The sequence below is a fragment of the Puntigrus tetrazona genome, chromosome 25 (assembly GCF_018831695.1).
Source record: "Puntigrus tetrazona isolate hp1 chromosome 25, ASM1883169v1, whole genome shotgun sequence".
NCBI classification, from domain to species: Eukaryota; Metazoa; Chordata; class Actinopteri; order Cypriniformes; family Cyprinidae; genus Puntigrus; species Puntigrus tetrazona.
Genome location: NC_056723.1, coordinates 15,890,055 through 15,906,323, shown reverse-complemented (window position 1 = coordinate 15,906,323; position 16,269 = coordinate 15,890,055). Strand labels below are relative to the sequence as shown.

The 16,269-nt window shown below is 36.9% G+C and overlaps 1 protein-coding gene across 1 annotated transcript in view; it reads left to right on the top strand.

Annotated features, from left to right (window-relative positions):
• LOC122331076 overlaps positions 1-16,269 on the top strand; it is a 205,327-nt gene that overhangs the window by 102,807 nt on the left and 86,251 nt on the right. The gene's annotated exons all lie outside the window — the stretch shown is intronic.

Below are 16,269 nucleotides of genomic sequence, written 5' to 3'. Positions count from 1 at the left end.
GCTCATTTGCATTCGAAGGTCACGATGGTGAGGCAATGAAGACCGGAGAACATTCAGCTTTGCATCACAGGTATAAATTGTATATTAAAATACATTTAAAGGATAAAGAGTTTTTTAAAAATATTTCACACTATAATAGCTTTTACTTTATTTTCTCTCAGATAAATGCTTTGGTGAGCATAAGAGACTCGTTTTTAAAAATACTCAATCTTGCAGACGCCAAATTTTTTGAACAGCAGGAAACAGATGCAGATCAGATTTAAGTCGGTTCTGAAATCTGTTTTAAGGCTTGTTGTTACAGTAGCGTACATTCATAGCATGAGATGGCTGTAGAGAAATTCAGGACTAAATGTTTTAGTCAGAGATGGGACCCCCAAGGCCTGCTAAATTTGATATAGATACATGCTGCACGATTGTTGCTTTGCTTTTAGCAATGCATTGCTTTAAATACAGCACGACATTTATATGTTCAGGAGCAGAACTGCTGTTCATTCATATACTGGTAAACAGTATATCCTCAGTAATACCTATCCGTTTGCTTTGAAAATGTAGCTTTGCGTTTACGAGCTATGCATCATTTGAAGTAGCCGAACTGTGAAGCTACTCTTTTCTAGTTACTTTACAAGCTAACAAAAAGCAGCTATTTTCATTAAAGCAGTAGATTCGTAGTATTTGTCAATGTATAAAATTCTACATTTGTGAACTGCCGGATTTTGGACTGCATAAAATACGTTGCCGGGACTCTTATTCTTGGAAGTGCGTTGTGTGGCCTGTCAATACGATCAAACAGATTTATCAAAGCGCACTCTTCGTTTGTAAGTGTTGCAAGTTTTGAACACATCCAAACATCTAAAGTAATTTGACCCTTTTTGATTTCACAGTCTGCTTTTGATGTTAAAACAAAAAGAATCGTAGTAATCAATTGGCGTCCGTTATATATGTAAATCATACCGTTTTATTTTATTTTAGACGGATGGGAAAGTGCCTTCTTGAACTTCTTAAAGATGAAAACAGTGACTATTGTGAAGTTTTATTTGTGTTTCATTGCCATGGTGCTTGTTTTCGTCTTGTTCTGGTTCTGAAAACTTTTATCTCAATTGGTAGAGAATGCCGTTATCAAAACGCCAAGGTCATGGGTTCGATTCCCAGGGAGCACGTGTAACGCTAAGTTAAATACACTCGGTACGCTTCGCCGCTTTTGATAAAAGCTCATTTCAAAATGATGCAACGGCTCTCATTTCTTACTTATTTGTTTGTTCGTAATACAAATATTCCAAATTTTCGGTGCCAGTGTCTTCTCTGCCGTCTTATATTTTGGTTCACCTTGTCTGGCCTCACATTCTTGTGTAACAGAAATACACTTCTTTCTGTTGATCCAGTATTTATGAGAGAGCCGTGTGTGTGTGTCTGGAGTGAAATTGGTAATATGAGGCCGCCGGCCTGCAGCAGAACACTGTTTAGTTTGAGAGGCGTGAACTTCCCCGTCAGCTCAATTATTCCAGGGCAATCAGAAGTCACGGAGATATCGATCTGAAAATCCCTGGTTCATTTCAACTGAGCTCAACAAAATGAATCTTCCTTTTTATGACCTTTTCCGTTGCCGTGCGAAAGCGCAGCCGATCTTGACTCTTCCATCATGTTATTTGCTGAACTTTGCATTGTATGTTGTTTTCCTGTGTGACTCATTTATAGTGGTTACGTAACCTATTAAAATAATAAATAACCTCTTAATATAAGCCGAATTTGCTGATTTACAGCAGAACTGCTCTGCTTCGGAAAGCTCAGGGACCAAACTCTAAGTAAATTGCCAGTTGTTGTATGCAACCTATTTTTCGTCTATAATCAGCTGTATTTTTCCAGTGGAATGACTTATTAAAATGAAAAAATATAAGAAATGGCTTCATTTTATCCTTTGGACATAAAAGATCTTATGAAAAGCGAAGGTTACGTTCTAATACGAAAATTAGGTCTGAGTTTGCTAAAACAAAATTAGTTTGGTTATTGGTATATTTTGAATATAATATATATATGTAGTGTTTAGTTGTACTTTATGTAAGATTGAACATATAATGATTTTTATAATTTTTATATTTTTAAAGTAGCAAACTATTTTTTCTGAAGTGGAGCTTGACTAGATTAACTGCTTTAAATTCTGAGTAGCGTAAAAGTTTAACAATATCTTCTCCAACACTGATACACACTCATTCTTTCAGGGCTCCGTTACAATAACTCAATAGCCTCCCGCACTCTTACATAAACACACACAAATCAACTTACTCTCTCTGTCTGCCCTCTTTTTCTCTATCAATCTATCACAAACACACATGCTTTCTTTCCATCCGAACACTTGCTATTCCCAACATCCTTATCCCCCTCAAGGCACATTACCTTCGTAAACCTTGAACACATTCATTCTCACTCTCAGGCCCTGATACAAGTCCGCAGGGAAGTGTGCTTGAACTGCGAGACTGTTAACACTCATTTAAGCCCGTTGCTATCTGCTACTATCAGACATTACTCAAGAGGTGCAGACAACTGAGAAAAAGCCCTCCCGAGTCAGAGGGCCTGATGGTGTTTGAGGTTAGGGTGTAAGCTGAGACTCTTTTTGAAGAGGTCAGAGCTTCCGAGGCGTTGATGGGCAAATAAAAGAGGCGCAGATGCTTTAAGAACAGACAGTACACATGCTGCGTAGAGCTGGATGGTGCGGCCTGGATTTGAGGTCAGGGTTAGGGCAGAGCGCAGTCTGACGGCAAGGCCCCGTTCCACATCGCACGCATAGCAACGCAACCGCAACAGCAATGCTAGAAAATAGTGATTTCTGTGTTACAGAATTAACCGTGTTCTTTAATTAATGGCTGAAAATTATAAATTGATCATCAGAAATTAAGAACTGTGGATTACTACAAATGCGATTATCAATAAATCTATTTTACATTGAGTGGGAAACCACAATTAAAGGGTTAGTTCACTCAAAAACGAAAATTTACCTTAAATTCACAGTAAATTACTGTGCACTAGTTCCATTACTTTCACAGTAAGTTAGTATTATACTCCTGTAGAATTCATGTATTTAGCAGTTAATGCCATCAGATTACTGCAATTTTATTGTATTCTGCTGTAGAATTAGTGTAAACTTTATAATTTACCATAAAATGTATTCATTAAAATGCTTTATTTTGAAATGTATTGTTCATTATACTGTAATTTTGAAATTGTATTTTTTAACCCATCAATAACCTATAACATTGGAAAGATATACGTTCAGTTGAAATAAACACTAAACGATGCATCTTACAAAGTTATTTTGTAGTTTACTTCTCTCCACTGAAAAATGGCAGCCAGACCAGTTCTGAAATCTGCTCGTCAGTCCAGGGTCAGCATCCGTGCCTTTGACTTCATTGCGTCACCTAAAACACAAACAGATATCCTGTTACTTATTGTTCAGAAAATAAATCGAGATTTATTTACACATTTAAGAAATTAGAGTGAAAAGGGTACTGTAATTGCATACTCTAACTTGAGTATTAGATGACTACCTTTAAAAGAAAATTAAATGCACTTCACCTTATTTTTCAATGCAGATATAAGCCGTTTTTTGTTTTTGTTTTTGTTTTTTTGGGAATGTGCGAAACGTACGTTTCATAAGCCGCTGTAGGGAAGTAACAAGAAGAACAAAGAAATGGTAAAACTGTTTGGACTACAAACCAGTGTGTACACACTTAACATAATACATTAAAATAATGCAAGTTTAAGAAGCAAAACAAGCTACTTACAGCTAAAAATAGCTCCTTTAAATAAAATGAATACATCATTAGTATCATAGTCGGAACAATTCTCACCCTACAGCAATGTTTTTTTCCAGAAATCATGAACCGGTTCCTCAAAATAATCCAATGCAAAAATAACATATCCATACAACAGGATTACAATAAGACTCTATGGTAGCAGAGAGTCAAAATCTGTGCACAAATAATCTCTTAACTCGGTTTATTTATCTTGCATGCTCTTAAATTTTCAGCAGTGATGGACGAAGGACACAAATCAAGCACTTGAGTAAAAGTACAGATAATAAAATATTATAAAATAAGTACTGATATTAAGCAATTTAATATAGGCTACTTAATTTTTATATTAAGACACTTTCACAATATTGCTCAAAATACCTGGGATTTTCCCAAAGTACCCACTATATTGAGTCAATATATATTGTTGTTGTTCGTATGGAATACGTCGATGAGAGTGATGTAGTAATCGTCACTGTAAAGCTTACACTCGCGATGTACCGGAGAAAACAGATTTGATGAACTAATTTTCAGTAAGAAGCATTCCAATATGAGACAATTATCCTAACAGTGTGAGCTGCATGAAATGAAGAAAGTAATAATCGTTACTGATATTCAAAATGGTATGCAAGCACTGCTTTGATTACGTTTCATATCCGCATTTCTCTCGTGTATCTATTTTCTCGTCTATCTTTGTTCTGGTCTCCCCGTTTAAATCATCGCTGTGGAGAGAATGAGAAAATGACAAAAAATAGTTAATAAATAGCTAATAAAACAACCAACGTTTTTTAACGGTTCGAAAAATTGGCGCTCAAACCTACACAAGCTTACACGAAAAATACAGATTTTATTTCATAGATTATTATACAAAGATGATTTCAATAATATATATATATATATATATATATATATATATATATATATATATATATATATATATATATATATATAAAACTTATATAAAAAAATTAATAAACACACACACAAACATAAACAACTCCTGAAAACTGATGGTTGAATATTTTTAATGTTTTGCTTGCTTCTGTGGCACTTTCAAAATAAAAAAGGCCAGGGAGTGGCGTTAAATGTGCATTTAGTTTTATCCAAAACAGATTACCTTGAATCTGGCCATGTTTTATTACACATTTTATTACATGCTTGGTGAGTGGTGCTCAATGCCCAATTGTGTAAAAAGCATACCTACACAAAACCCTTAACTCAACAACAGCGAGCGTGAAATAAAAATGCATTTGCTGTAGCCACTGTGCCACTTTGGCTCGCTTTTATGGGTGTTTGAAATGATTTTCTTGTGACTTCTTGTGTTTTTACAGAGCTGTACGAGCAATCATACCGGGTACACTATAGAGCAAGTTTACTATGTCAAAAAAGTCATATACATGGAGCTGATTATGTGCTTTAAAAATCTAAATATATTAGTCGTAAATCATGCGTTATTGTAAAAGTCTTAAAGTATTGTGTAAGAAATTATATGAAAAAACTATTTTTTAGCAATCAAAAGCCTGCCCCTGTAATCACAATTTGTGTTAAAAAGGAATAAAGTGTGCCATCAGTATTCATTTTTGATAGATATTTAAGTCATAATTATGAGATAAAAGTAGAAATTATGAAATTTTCAGCCACATGTACACAGTTTATATTTTTAATAATCTGAATAGGCTACTTTTATATGCTTTTTCTATCACGTCTCTTTCCACAAAGCCGCTTTCATGCTTGAAACTTAAATGATATGTTTTCAAAATTCAAAATCTCAACACATTCTGCTTTAAGCTGGGTTTTGTGGTTTAGATTGATATGTAGCCTATATAAATAATTACAAACATTAATTTGTATTATTTGTATTACTTTGGCAGGCCTGTAAGAGTTTTTGGCTTTCTGGTGGAGTCAGGCTGTGATTTCATTATTTTTAAAGTAAAAGTAATTTGTCTTAAAACAGTTTAAAGGACCAAGTTCAGAAAACACATTATTAATAAAGCATACCAGACAAGCACAATATACCCCAGAATATGAACGCAATGTGCTGAGTTTAAGTTTAATCTTAGGGTAGAAAATGGTTAACATGGCTTAAAGGAAGCAGACAGCAATAAAAAAAAAAATCTATTATTCAGGATTATTAAAAATACAAATCGTGTATGGGCAAGCAGATGAACCCGGTATATGAATGCAATGCGCTAACTTATAATGTACTTTTTAATTTCATAATTATGATTTTAGTTTGTCATAATTCTGAATTTCAATGCATGATTTTTCTTGTGTGGTGGAAACCGGCTTGCATAAAATTTCATGTATTGTAAAAACGTAGGTAGAGGAACATTTTTACAATGAGCTGTTTGGCTGTTTACGTGACCGTTACGTCTAGTGTAACTTGCATAAAGCCAAACAGATGTCTTTTTTCAAACAATTTGTGACTAATTTGCTTCACTTGATATGTGTTGCATCTTGTACTATATTGCTAAAGATTGTGTTAAGTAGGTTTATAGTGCCCTTTGGACTAAATAAGTGATAGGCCTCACTCTGCCTTGCAACAGCTTCTATCCAGCTGGAGCCCCGTCATTCATGTTTTGAACTTGAAGCGAGTGAGTTCTCACACCATACTTCAAGAGAAAACCCTCTTTGTTCTTTGAAATGCAAAGGAGGTCAAATTCAATCTGCCAACAGTTGGCAAAAGACATTTTATGTCAAAGGTATCCTTTGCAAATCTCCAAGCACAAACCTGTCTAGGAAAGGAAATAGTGTGAGTGATGACTCATTAGACTGCATTACTTTTTCCATTGCTCAGGGATCTACTTCTTCTGCTCTGTACACCAGGTGATGCATCTTTGCGGCCTGGCCTTTGGATGCAGGCAGTTTCCAGAGGACAACCACGCCAAAAAATTCCAGGTTTGTGATGTCCACGGCGCTCAGTATTTGTTGAGACTGGGTCAGAGAGCTGCTGATTCAAGCTCGTGGCTGCAGTTTTGTGGCATTTGCCAACTTTTCCTGTGAAGTGTCTTGCTATTCTTGCTTGAACTTGAAGAGAGAAAGAAAAAGATAATTCTAAAATACCATTTGGTTGCTGGACATCTATGTTCCAGGACATAGGTGTTATTTTATTTTATCTTTATAATTCGTCTTGGTAACTTTTCTCAATTTTTTTCCTTTTTTTACTTCTTTTCACATTGCTTTTTATAGTTTTATAGAAAATCTTTAAAACTTACTTTTGTCTGTGCGTGTGGTTTCAGGTATATCCCACATTATGTCTCCACAAAGATGGCAAAATCCTTGCACTTGTGGGGAAATTTTTCAGCCCCACGAAGAGACAAGCCAAATCATACAGAATGAAGTTTTTTGAGAACCTAAAAATGCAGAAGGTTTCCTGTAAAGCAAGCAAAATTGCTTTGGCTCAGGGTTGAGAGTGTGAATCAGAAACGTTTTACAATAAATAGAAGTGCTCAGTAACAGGGAGCTTCTCTTTTCACTGTTATCATCTACTCCCTAAACGTGCATGTTTATTGCATTGTATTACAAAGAAAAGATGTACATTTGCCATTTCTTTTTTTTTTTCCCCAAGATATTTTCTGATGGCCTGGATATCTTGTGGCAGTTTTTTAAAACCTTGCTTTCTTCAAGCTGGGGGTAAGATTGACTCACAAATCCAGGAAAGACCAAATCACAGCCAGTGCCCCATAGGGTAAAAGCTCCATTCCTTTAATAAAACGTAACTGTTTCCAGTTTATCTGCCAAAAACGCTTAATAAATGATAGCATAAATAATAATCAGTCAACTTTAAAAAAGGGCAAGTCAGTTCACGCCAATTATGCAGATGTCAGACCGAGAGAATGAGCAAGCCTTGAGAGCTTTTGCCGATACATGAATTTGAATAGTGTGTCTAAAGTTCAATCCTGTAACTTTTCAGTTAGCAGCTCTAATCCACCCATAATAAGTGTTGCAGCTTGAGCAGATCAGTAATTAGTGAGCTCAGACTACAGCATGTAGTACATTCTGTCACGCCTGTGTGTTTTTATCATTAACGTTGTGAGTCAGCCGGCACTGGGGAGGTCGTGTGTGTTTGGTGACTGTCTTTACCCAGCGGAGTTGCTTCATTCACAAAAAAACGCTGCTCTTCTGACCTAGTTCCTGGCAGCGATGTTTAATTTTGCCCTTGTGCACATTTTTGGACAGTCCGTCCGTTTGGCTCAAGATTAAGAAGCTGTTTTTTAAACACAAAGTGTGTGAGCGTCTCTGGATCTGTGCTGTCTTTCTGAACATGTCCGGTTTTCTCACAGTCTTGCGGAGTGAGAACGAAGTATTTTGACAACAACAGGGAATCTGGGTCACAGGGCTTGAGTGACTAGTAAGCCAGTACATAGTCAGCGCGACGGGGTTTGTCGTTAAAAGAAGTTACTTTTCGCTGTAAATCAGTCGTTTTATTTTTCTGTTATCTCAGTTGTTGACTGTTACAGTTGAACTGAATCATCTCAGATTAAACTGTGTTTCAAAACCTAGCATACTCCCTCGGCTGGTAATACGCATGTTTTACGCAAGTGTGCGTAGTATTAATACAGTCCGCCATTGGCAATGTTTTATCTGTCTTTTTGAATGTTGAAGAATGTTGGCGATACCTTCGACCCCAAGGGTGTTAACCAGATCTTCATGATTAGCCTCTTCTGTTATGGATCATTTTGTAATACTGAAGTGTAGTAGGTTTCACCTGTTTTCAGATGGAGCAGCATTTACTTCCCAGAGCCAAAGTTCTTTGACAAGCTACACAAATATCACGTTTTCATTGATTTCGCAATCGTACAACTATATTGTCTGCGATTATGACAGCTGTTTATATAGCTGTTTATATAGCTTCTCAGTGAAATAATGGCTCTGTGTAGTAAATGGTGCTCCATCTGAAAATACCACATTCAGTAACGTTTTTACTCCAAACTCACTTCATAACGTCAGTTGAGTGTTCGAAATAAATCCTTCTGTGAGTTGTGGCTTATAATTAAGGCGCACATTTTTTCATTGCGTTCTAAGCAGTGATAAATGCTATATCGATTAGCATTTCAATATAGATATATTTTATGATGAAAAGTACAATAATAAGAACGCAAACCATATATTGCCATAGTCAAGTGTTTATTGGTCATGTTGAATCCGTGAAAACGTTTAAATCTTCCGTTTATTCAGCTGCAGTGATAGCAATTTCCTGGTTTCTTCTTCGGGGTGTATTTGGCGTTTCCGCACGAGAGCGCCCCTGCCCTTCAGATGGACATGTACTGATGTTCACAGAACCGTGCTTCACTTTATCGTGTTTGAGATTACATGTAGATTTAAGCCCTATGGTGTAGTTTTATACAAAACTGGCTGAGTAGATACTGACTGGATCATCAGTTTGTTGCGAATTTTCGAATCTAAATTTGTGTTGTCGAACTCTGTGCAAATTTTGCATAGGCAAATCTGTTGGAATAATTTCATGTCAGGAACTACGAAACTTAGTGTATATTTAATAAAAGATGCAAATGAGTGTGGATCAATGGGTTTATTGTTATTTAACTCCTCGCCAATCATTCAGCCCCCACAACTTAGCAAATGCATCTTTCAAGTGGGCAAAATACATCAAAAGAGGGCCTTAAGACAGTGCACTCTACTGAACGGACTGTACAACTATCCCTCACAGCGATGTTTTCATTTGCACATGAAATACGGCCTACGATGCCTTTGTAGGCTGCTCAGTTAATCAAAACCAGGTCTGTCATTATCACATTGACCAATCTCAGATTCCCCACTGAACCTGTCGTTCTTCATCTGGAGACCTTGGACTGTGAATAAACAAACGCTTTAGAGCGAAGGTTTGAGTTCTTGGGATAAGACCTTGGAAAAAGCCTCTGAAAGCTGAGGGGTTGAGCGACTGACAGCATGAGGGATAATGCAGGTCTCTCAAAGCAGCACGGCTGGAAGACGCTGTTCAGAGGCTCTGCAGTGAGTTAGGAGAGATTAAAGAAGTAAAGCAATTCAGAGGGTATTAAGACCCTTCTGGAATCCTCCAAAATCCTCCATCCTTTAAACAATAAGTGGAAACAGTTTATCACAGAGATTTTCTAAGGCATTTTTGCACTGGCATATCTGCAAGCAGTGATGGTGGATGGACCTCAAGCGTGATCTGGAATAGAATGAGCGCGTGACGTTTTTGATTTGGCGCATGATTGTCAGCCCTTGCGAGCAGTACAAGAGGAAACATGTCCAAAATACGCAGATACTCGCGTCTCGTTCCAATTGTTTTCACAGGGACTACATTTTCTATTGGGAATACATTATGCAACCTGAAAGATTCAAACACAATTTCAGCAATTTGTTTTAACAAGAGCATGAAATTGACCCTGATATCATCAATCCAACTTTTTCCTTCCAATCACCTGGCTGCTTTCTCAAAACGCCCACTTTTTCCAATCCACTGAATTCCCAATTGATAAAATCGGTAACCTACTTTTTCTTCTTGTTAAATGAAAAAGAATATGCACACATGCCCGTTTACTTGTAAAATATGTTGTTGTCAATTTATTTTGATTTTAAAGGCAAGTATCATTTACCAGAGTAAGTATCACTTCCTGTAACCAACAGTTTGCAAGCTGTATCCAAGCTGTACAATATGGAGTTATTCAACTGACCGTTCCGTTTCCAGACAGATGTTTATACGAGTGTAATCCATAATGGATCTCTATTTGGAAAGCTGGCCAACTATTAGTTTTTGTTCCAGTCATCTCTTACTGGATGTTCTGCTGTTTTTCCCACCCTTTATTCAACTGCTCCTGACATACTGACATACAAAGTACCAAACGAGTGGAAAAAGTCTCTTGTTTGGTGGAAGTCACCAGACAACTTGATGTTCTCAGACAGTGAGTCAGAAGAAATGACTGAAGCCTTACTCATATCTGTAAACGCTTGGAACGGGTCTATGAATCTACCATTGCCTCATTTTATTTCTGCGGAGCCATAATTGTTTGGTGAGTAACACCTAAAGATTACGATGGACTTACGATGGAGTTAGCATTGGGAGAGAAAGCATGGCTGTCCGGCTAGACTCTGGTTTGTTTAACCGAATTAGTACTCTGAGAGGACGACTACAGGCAACTGTTCTCTATTTGTTTATGTCTGTGGCCGAAAAATGATTCAGACATCTTTTATTAATCTGTTTCGCAGTCCTCTCATCTCCTTTCTCTTATGTGTGTGTCTCACAAAAAATGTAATCCTCTCTCTGCGATTCAGTATTCTCGGTTTAAAATATATTCCTTGAGGAATCAGCATTGTGTTAAATCCGTCAGGGACTGTGTTCTCTCTCAAACACATGCACACACATTTTTAGCCCAGGATGTTTTACAATAATCCTGAATTTTGTTTGACATTTATGATTTAATTTACTCCCCGGAGTTAAGTAAACTTGCTGTTTATAAAATATAAAACCTGTAAGGTCATGATTTTGTCAATAACATACTGTAACCACTAAGTATATACAGCATACTATTACTTTGGGGTTGGCAAGATGTGCTTACATGTTTTTAAGAAGACTGTTCATCAAGGCTCCAATTATTTGATAAAACACTGCATAATTATCAAATGTTATCACAATTGAAAATACCTTTTCTCTTTTTAAATCATTGCTTCAGTTTTTAGCGTGAAACGATTCATCGGAAATTTATCGGCAAAAAAAGGCGAATAAATAAAAACACGTTGATTTTGCTGCTTAAGAAAAATTCTCATAAAATGTTTATTTATACTAAAATATTTGTGCTGCTTAATTTTTGTGTAAATCGTAATGCATTTTCCAGAATTCTTTGATAAACAATTACATTTTTTTTAGGAATGTAAAAATCTCTCTTCTGTCTCTTTTGAAAAATTGTATGCACATGCAGTATATACTATATATTTATTATTTGTTGTAAATAACAGATCCAACCGTGCAGAACTTTGCATTCGGGATTCACCTCAGGAAGTGGCATACATGTTGATTCTTTTCATCACAGTGATTGATGGCCAAACTGAGCTGTTTATTTTTGGATTTTAACAAACCTTCCGAGGTTCATGTTTACTTTCACACGTCTCCTGCCTCTGCCTTTTCATCCAGACTGAATAGAAGGAGGTTGTTTGATGCAGAGTCAACACACAAGCGGAGCATAACAATGCATACAAATGTTAATGGATAGAAAGACTGGCTGGTGTATTTATTGAGCACATTTTCTCTTTCTTTGTGTAACCCCTTATGTTTTAAAATAGCGGAGGGCTCATGAATATTTATTATGTATTGTAGAAATAGTCAAACTATTCTGATCCATACCTTAAACGAAGCCTATATACCATGTTTCCACTGGTAGTTTGTTCAAAATGGGCAAAAACCCCAAAACAAGAAAACCGAGCTAAAACATTGGGATTACAAAACAATTCTGGGAATTCTCATGCTTCCACACACTCAGTAATGTGCATGATCTGCAATTGTGGGAATTACTCTGGGAATGAGTCATCAGTGAGTCAAGGGGGTAAGGGGGGTGATTCCAGACAGCATGACACACGTGTTCCTTCAGTCAGTGGAGTACCACAAGGTTATATATCAGTACCAATCAAATTTATTTGTATGTTCTTTATTAAGCTGAGTTTATCTAACCACATCTGTGTGGCTTGAATTGCCTGCCGAAAGCGTTGAGAGATGCATGGTGTTCATTTTTGGCAGGAAAGCACTGAATGAATGATTCAGATCATTCACGTCTGAAAACCTGCAACCTGTTTGCACTCTGTTGTTTGAAGTGGTTAATTCCGTCCAAGTAATTGTCTAGTCATCTTAGCCGGTTAATTTAATTTAGATATTTCGAAAAAGAAAGAAAACATGCCCCCTTCATCATCCGTTCTTTCTGTGAAGGAATCACTTACCACATTTGTCTGACTGGTCTGGAGTGTTCTTGTTTATGGCCTTTTTTAGGGCAGGAATTCCCAGTTCAATCTGGGTCTGTCTGTCTTTTTTTGTGAATGTTTTTTATGTGCCACTGCACCGTCTGCGTATCTAACTCTCTATCACTTTTGGTACATCTGTCTTTCTGTCCATCTGTCTATTTTTCTGGCTGCCTGTTGCTCTGTCCATCCATCCTGTCTCCTCTTCCACTTGCTCTCCATCATCATCAGATCTGTGCAGGTTTGCGCCACATGTGGTTTACGTCATGAACCTGCATGGGATTAAGCATGTCTTGCTGCATACTATGTGGATTACAGCACGACACGTAGAAGTATTGCGTTTCATTTTTTGATCTCAGAGCTCTTTGATTTCCAGTGGATTACAGCACAAGTAAAGCAGACCTTCACTACGAAGGTTTGCCCTCTTGGTTAGGTGTAATTAATCTCTAGGGCAACTGCCGCCCCTGTCTCATGTCTGCAGGAATGACAGTGCTGCACATGAACCTCTGGTCTCATAAATTCCTTCCGGAAGGCGTAAGAGAGATTGTGGGAGGTTCAGAGCCTAATGCCGATGCAGAATAAACAGTAAACATCGTAAAAGAAAGAATAAAGCAATAAAAACCACACAATTGAATGGAAACTTTGTATAAACTTGTACTCTTTTGTGGTATACTCAAAAATGGTAAAACTGTTTTCTATTGTTGCTCAAGAGCCTTTTGAGTCTGAATGCTTTGATATGTAGATATGAGATCACGTATCTAAATCATTATTTGCAGTTTGTTTTCTTGCCACTGACTACTATTTATAATGTATATATTTATTTTTTGCTTTCTTTTGGTCCTAGCTGCCTTGAGATCATTGACAATATCCTCCCGTGTAGTTCAGGGCTGATTCCTCACTGTTCTCATGATCACTGAAACTCCATGTAGTGAGATCTTGCATGGACCAATGGACATTGACAGTTATTTTGTGTTTCTTCCATTTGAGAATAATCGCACCAGTTGTCACCACCTCACCAAGCTGCTCGCCGATGGTCTTGCGGCCCACTCCAGCCTTGTATATGTCTACAATCTTGTCCCTGACATCCTTGGACAGCTCTTTGGTCTCTTCTCCATGGTGGAGAGTTTGGAATCTGATGGATAGATCGCTTCTGTGGACAGGTGTCTTTTCTACTGGTAACAAGCTGAGATTAGGAGCACTCTCTTTAAAGGAATAGTTCACCCATCTTCTTTCAGATGAACAGACTTGAGTTTTTAAAAATGTTTTCTGGCTTGGCAATGCTGGTATTTTGAAGCTCCATAAATCGCATGTATCCGTTGTAAAACTAACCTATACATCTCCGGGGGGGGGTTAACACATGTCTTTTGAAGCAGATTGATGGGGTTTTGTAACAAAAATATTTATATTTGTTTAAATTATAAACTGAAATCACTGTCTTCTGGCAACGGCCAAATGCACGTTCAGGAGTGAGTGGATTTCTTCTTCTGAAGACGTAAACCTCTAGTTAAAACCTCTGAACTTTCATTCAAACTTATGACTAAGTTTGTTACCGCCGTTTAATGTCTCTCCGTCCTCGTTCATCTATTCTCTTCTGAGCTTTCATCACGAATCCTACATGTCGAATAAGAGGTCAGAGGTCAGCCAAGAAGCTGGTGTCATGACAACTCAACTTTCTCGCTCCACTCTTATTCATAAGCTAATTTTCATTTGCCTTTAACAGAGCACTCCTAACCTCAGCTCATGGCCTCATTAAAATGCAAATCAATTTATATCTTTTCTGAAATGCATTTTACTATTATTCTGTCTCTCAAAAAAGTTAAAATAGGCCGATCATTTGTTTGTCAGTGGGCAAATGTACAAAATCATTATTTATAATAATTTATAAATGATTTCCCCCGCTATATTTGTATATCGTATATAAATCAAAATTTAGAAAAATTGACATTTATGACCGGTTTTGTGGTCCAGTGTGAATGTTTAATTAAAAAACCTATAGTACATATAAAACCCTAGCCTTAGCCAGAATACATATATTTTGGAAATGCATATAATTTATTGTACCAGACAGTGTGACCGTGACGGCACATCTACGCTTCGCCTTCACACAACTGTCCTCTCCAACCACAGCCATGAAGGCATAATCTAAGCCTCACGCTCCCTTCCTCCCCTGTCAGATGTAAATCTTATTTTTTCCTTTTTGACTACGGGCCGCCATAGGAAAGACAACATTATTGTGAAATAACACAGTGAGACTGATTCCCAATTACATGTCTGTCAATCAAAAGCCAAGACGTTTTCACTGACAGAATAGAGTAGTACGGACTGATGCCAGACGCACTCACCTCATCCGTATATATGCATTTCAAATCAAGTTCTTGAGTGTCTGCCTGTGACAGATGACACAAGTATGTTTAACCACTTCTCAGACTCCGAGACCGGCGTAGAAGGAAAGATGATAGAGGAATTGGCTGACCCAAAGGCTGCCTGACCCAAAGTGTTATAATTTTAGACTCGAGCCTCTCACATGGTCTGGAACGAGGACGGCGTTTGGAAATAAACTTGGAATTTAGCTTAATTGTAGTTTACAGATTTAGGAGGGGCCAAGTGTTCAACTTCATTTTCTTGCATAAATAGAGTGTGAGTATAGGCCAGAGACATGGGGTTTGAAAGCCACAAAAGGACTTTGAAAAACTTCAGAGCCAGAAAGGACACTCAGACTTCTACTGTTTCAAAACATTTTGGCGTAAAGCAAAACATTGGCTTCGTAATGGATAACACGGTTTAAAATTATGCTTAAATTAATGAATGAGGTAGAAACATTATCGTTTTCTGATGCATTTCAACTGCTAGTGCAAAAAGGAAATGTCAAATTGTTAAATAAAGTTTTAGAAAGTCAAAGAAATCATTTAATATACCTAAATAAACATTAGGTTGCGTCAATGAAAATGCCTTTTTAAGTGTCATATCTACAATTAGGTTATTAAATCGTTGTTTATAGTCTACACATAAAGGTACATTTAAGTCGAGTCACGTTTATTTATATATTGCTTTACACGATACACATTGTTTCAAAGCAGCTTTTCATTAATAAACAGTGTTAATTGTGTAAAACAGTCAGTTATGGAACGGCAGCTCTGCAAAAAATATAGCTCACTTTATTATTATTTTTTCAGCATCATGTCATTTTTAGGCCAGCTATTTTTAGTCGTGAAACAATAAGAAAATTTGAGAATCTTCATGCACTTTTCAAAAAGACAAAAAATGATAAAAAAATATAATTAAAAATGGTCCATATGGCTTTAGATCTATAATCTTAGGTCTGTGTGTGATAATTGACTGAAATGTGTGCTTTGTTATAGCTTTCATTTCAACCATGCATTGCATAAGAAGCATAAGAATGGGCATTGGTGGTCAAACATTTAGGATTCTTGCATTTATCATGACCGAAGTTCATTGGTGCCAAACTTATTTATTTTAGCATGGAGTATTTGATCTGTAAATACAGATCAGAGAGCTGTAATCTTTTCCATTTTTGGCAATCTTTGTCATAGCGCTGCTCTTT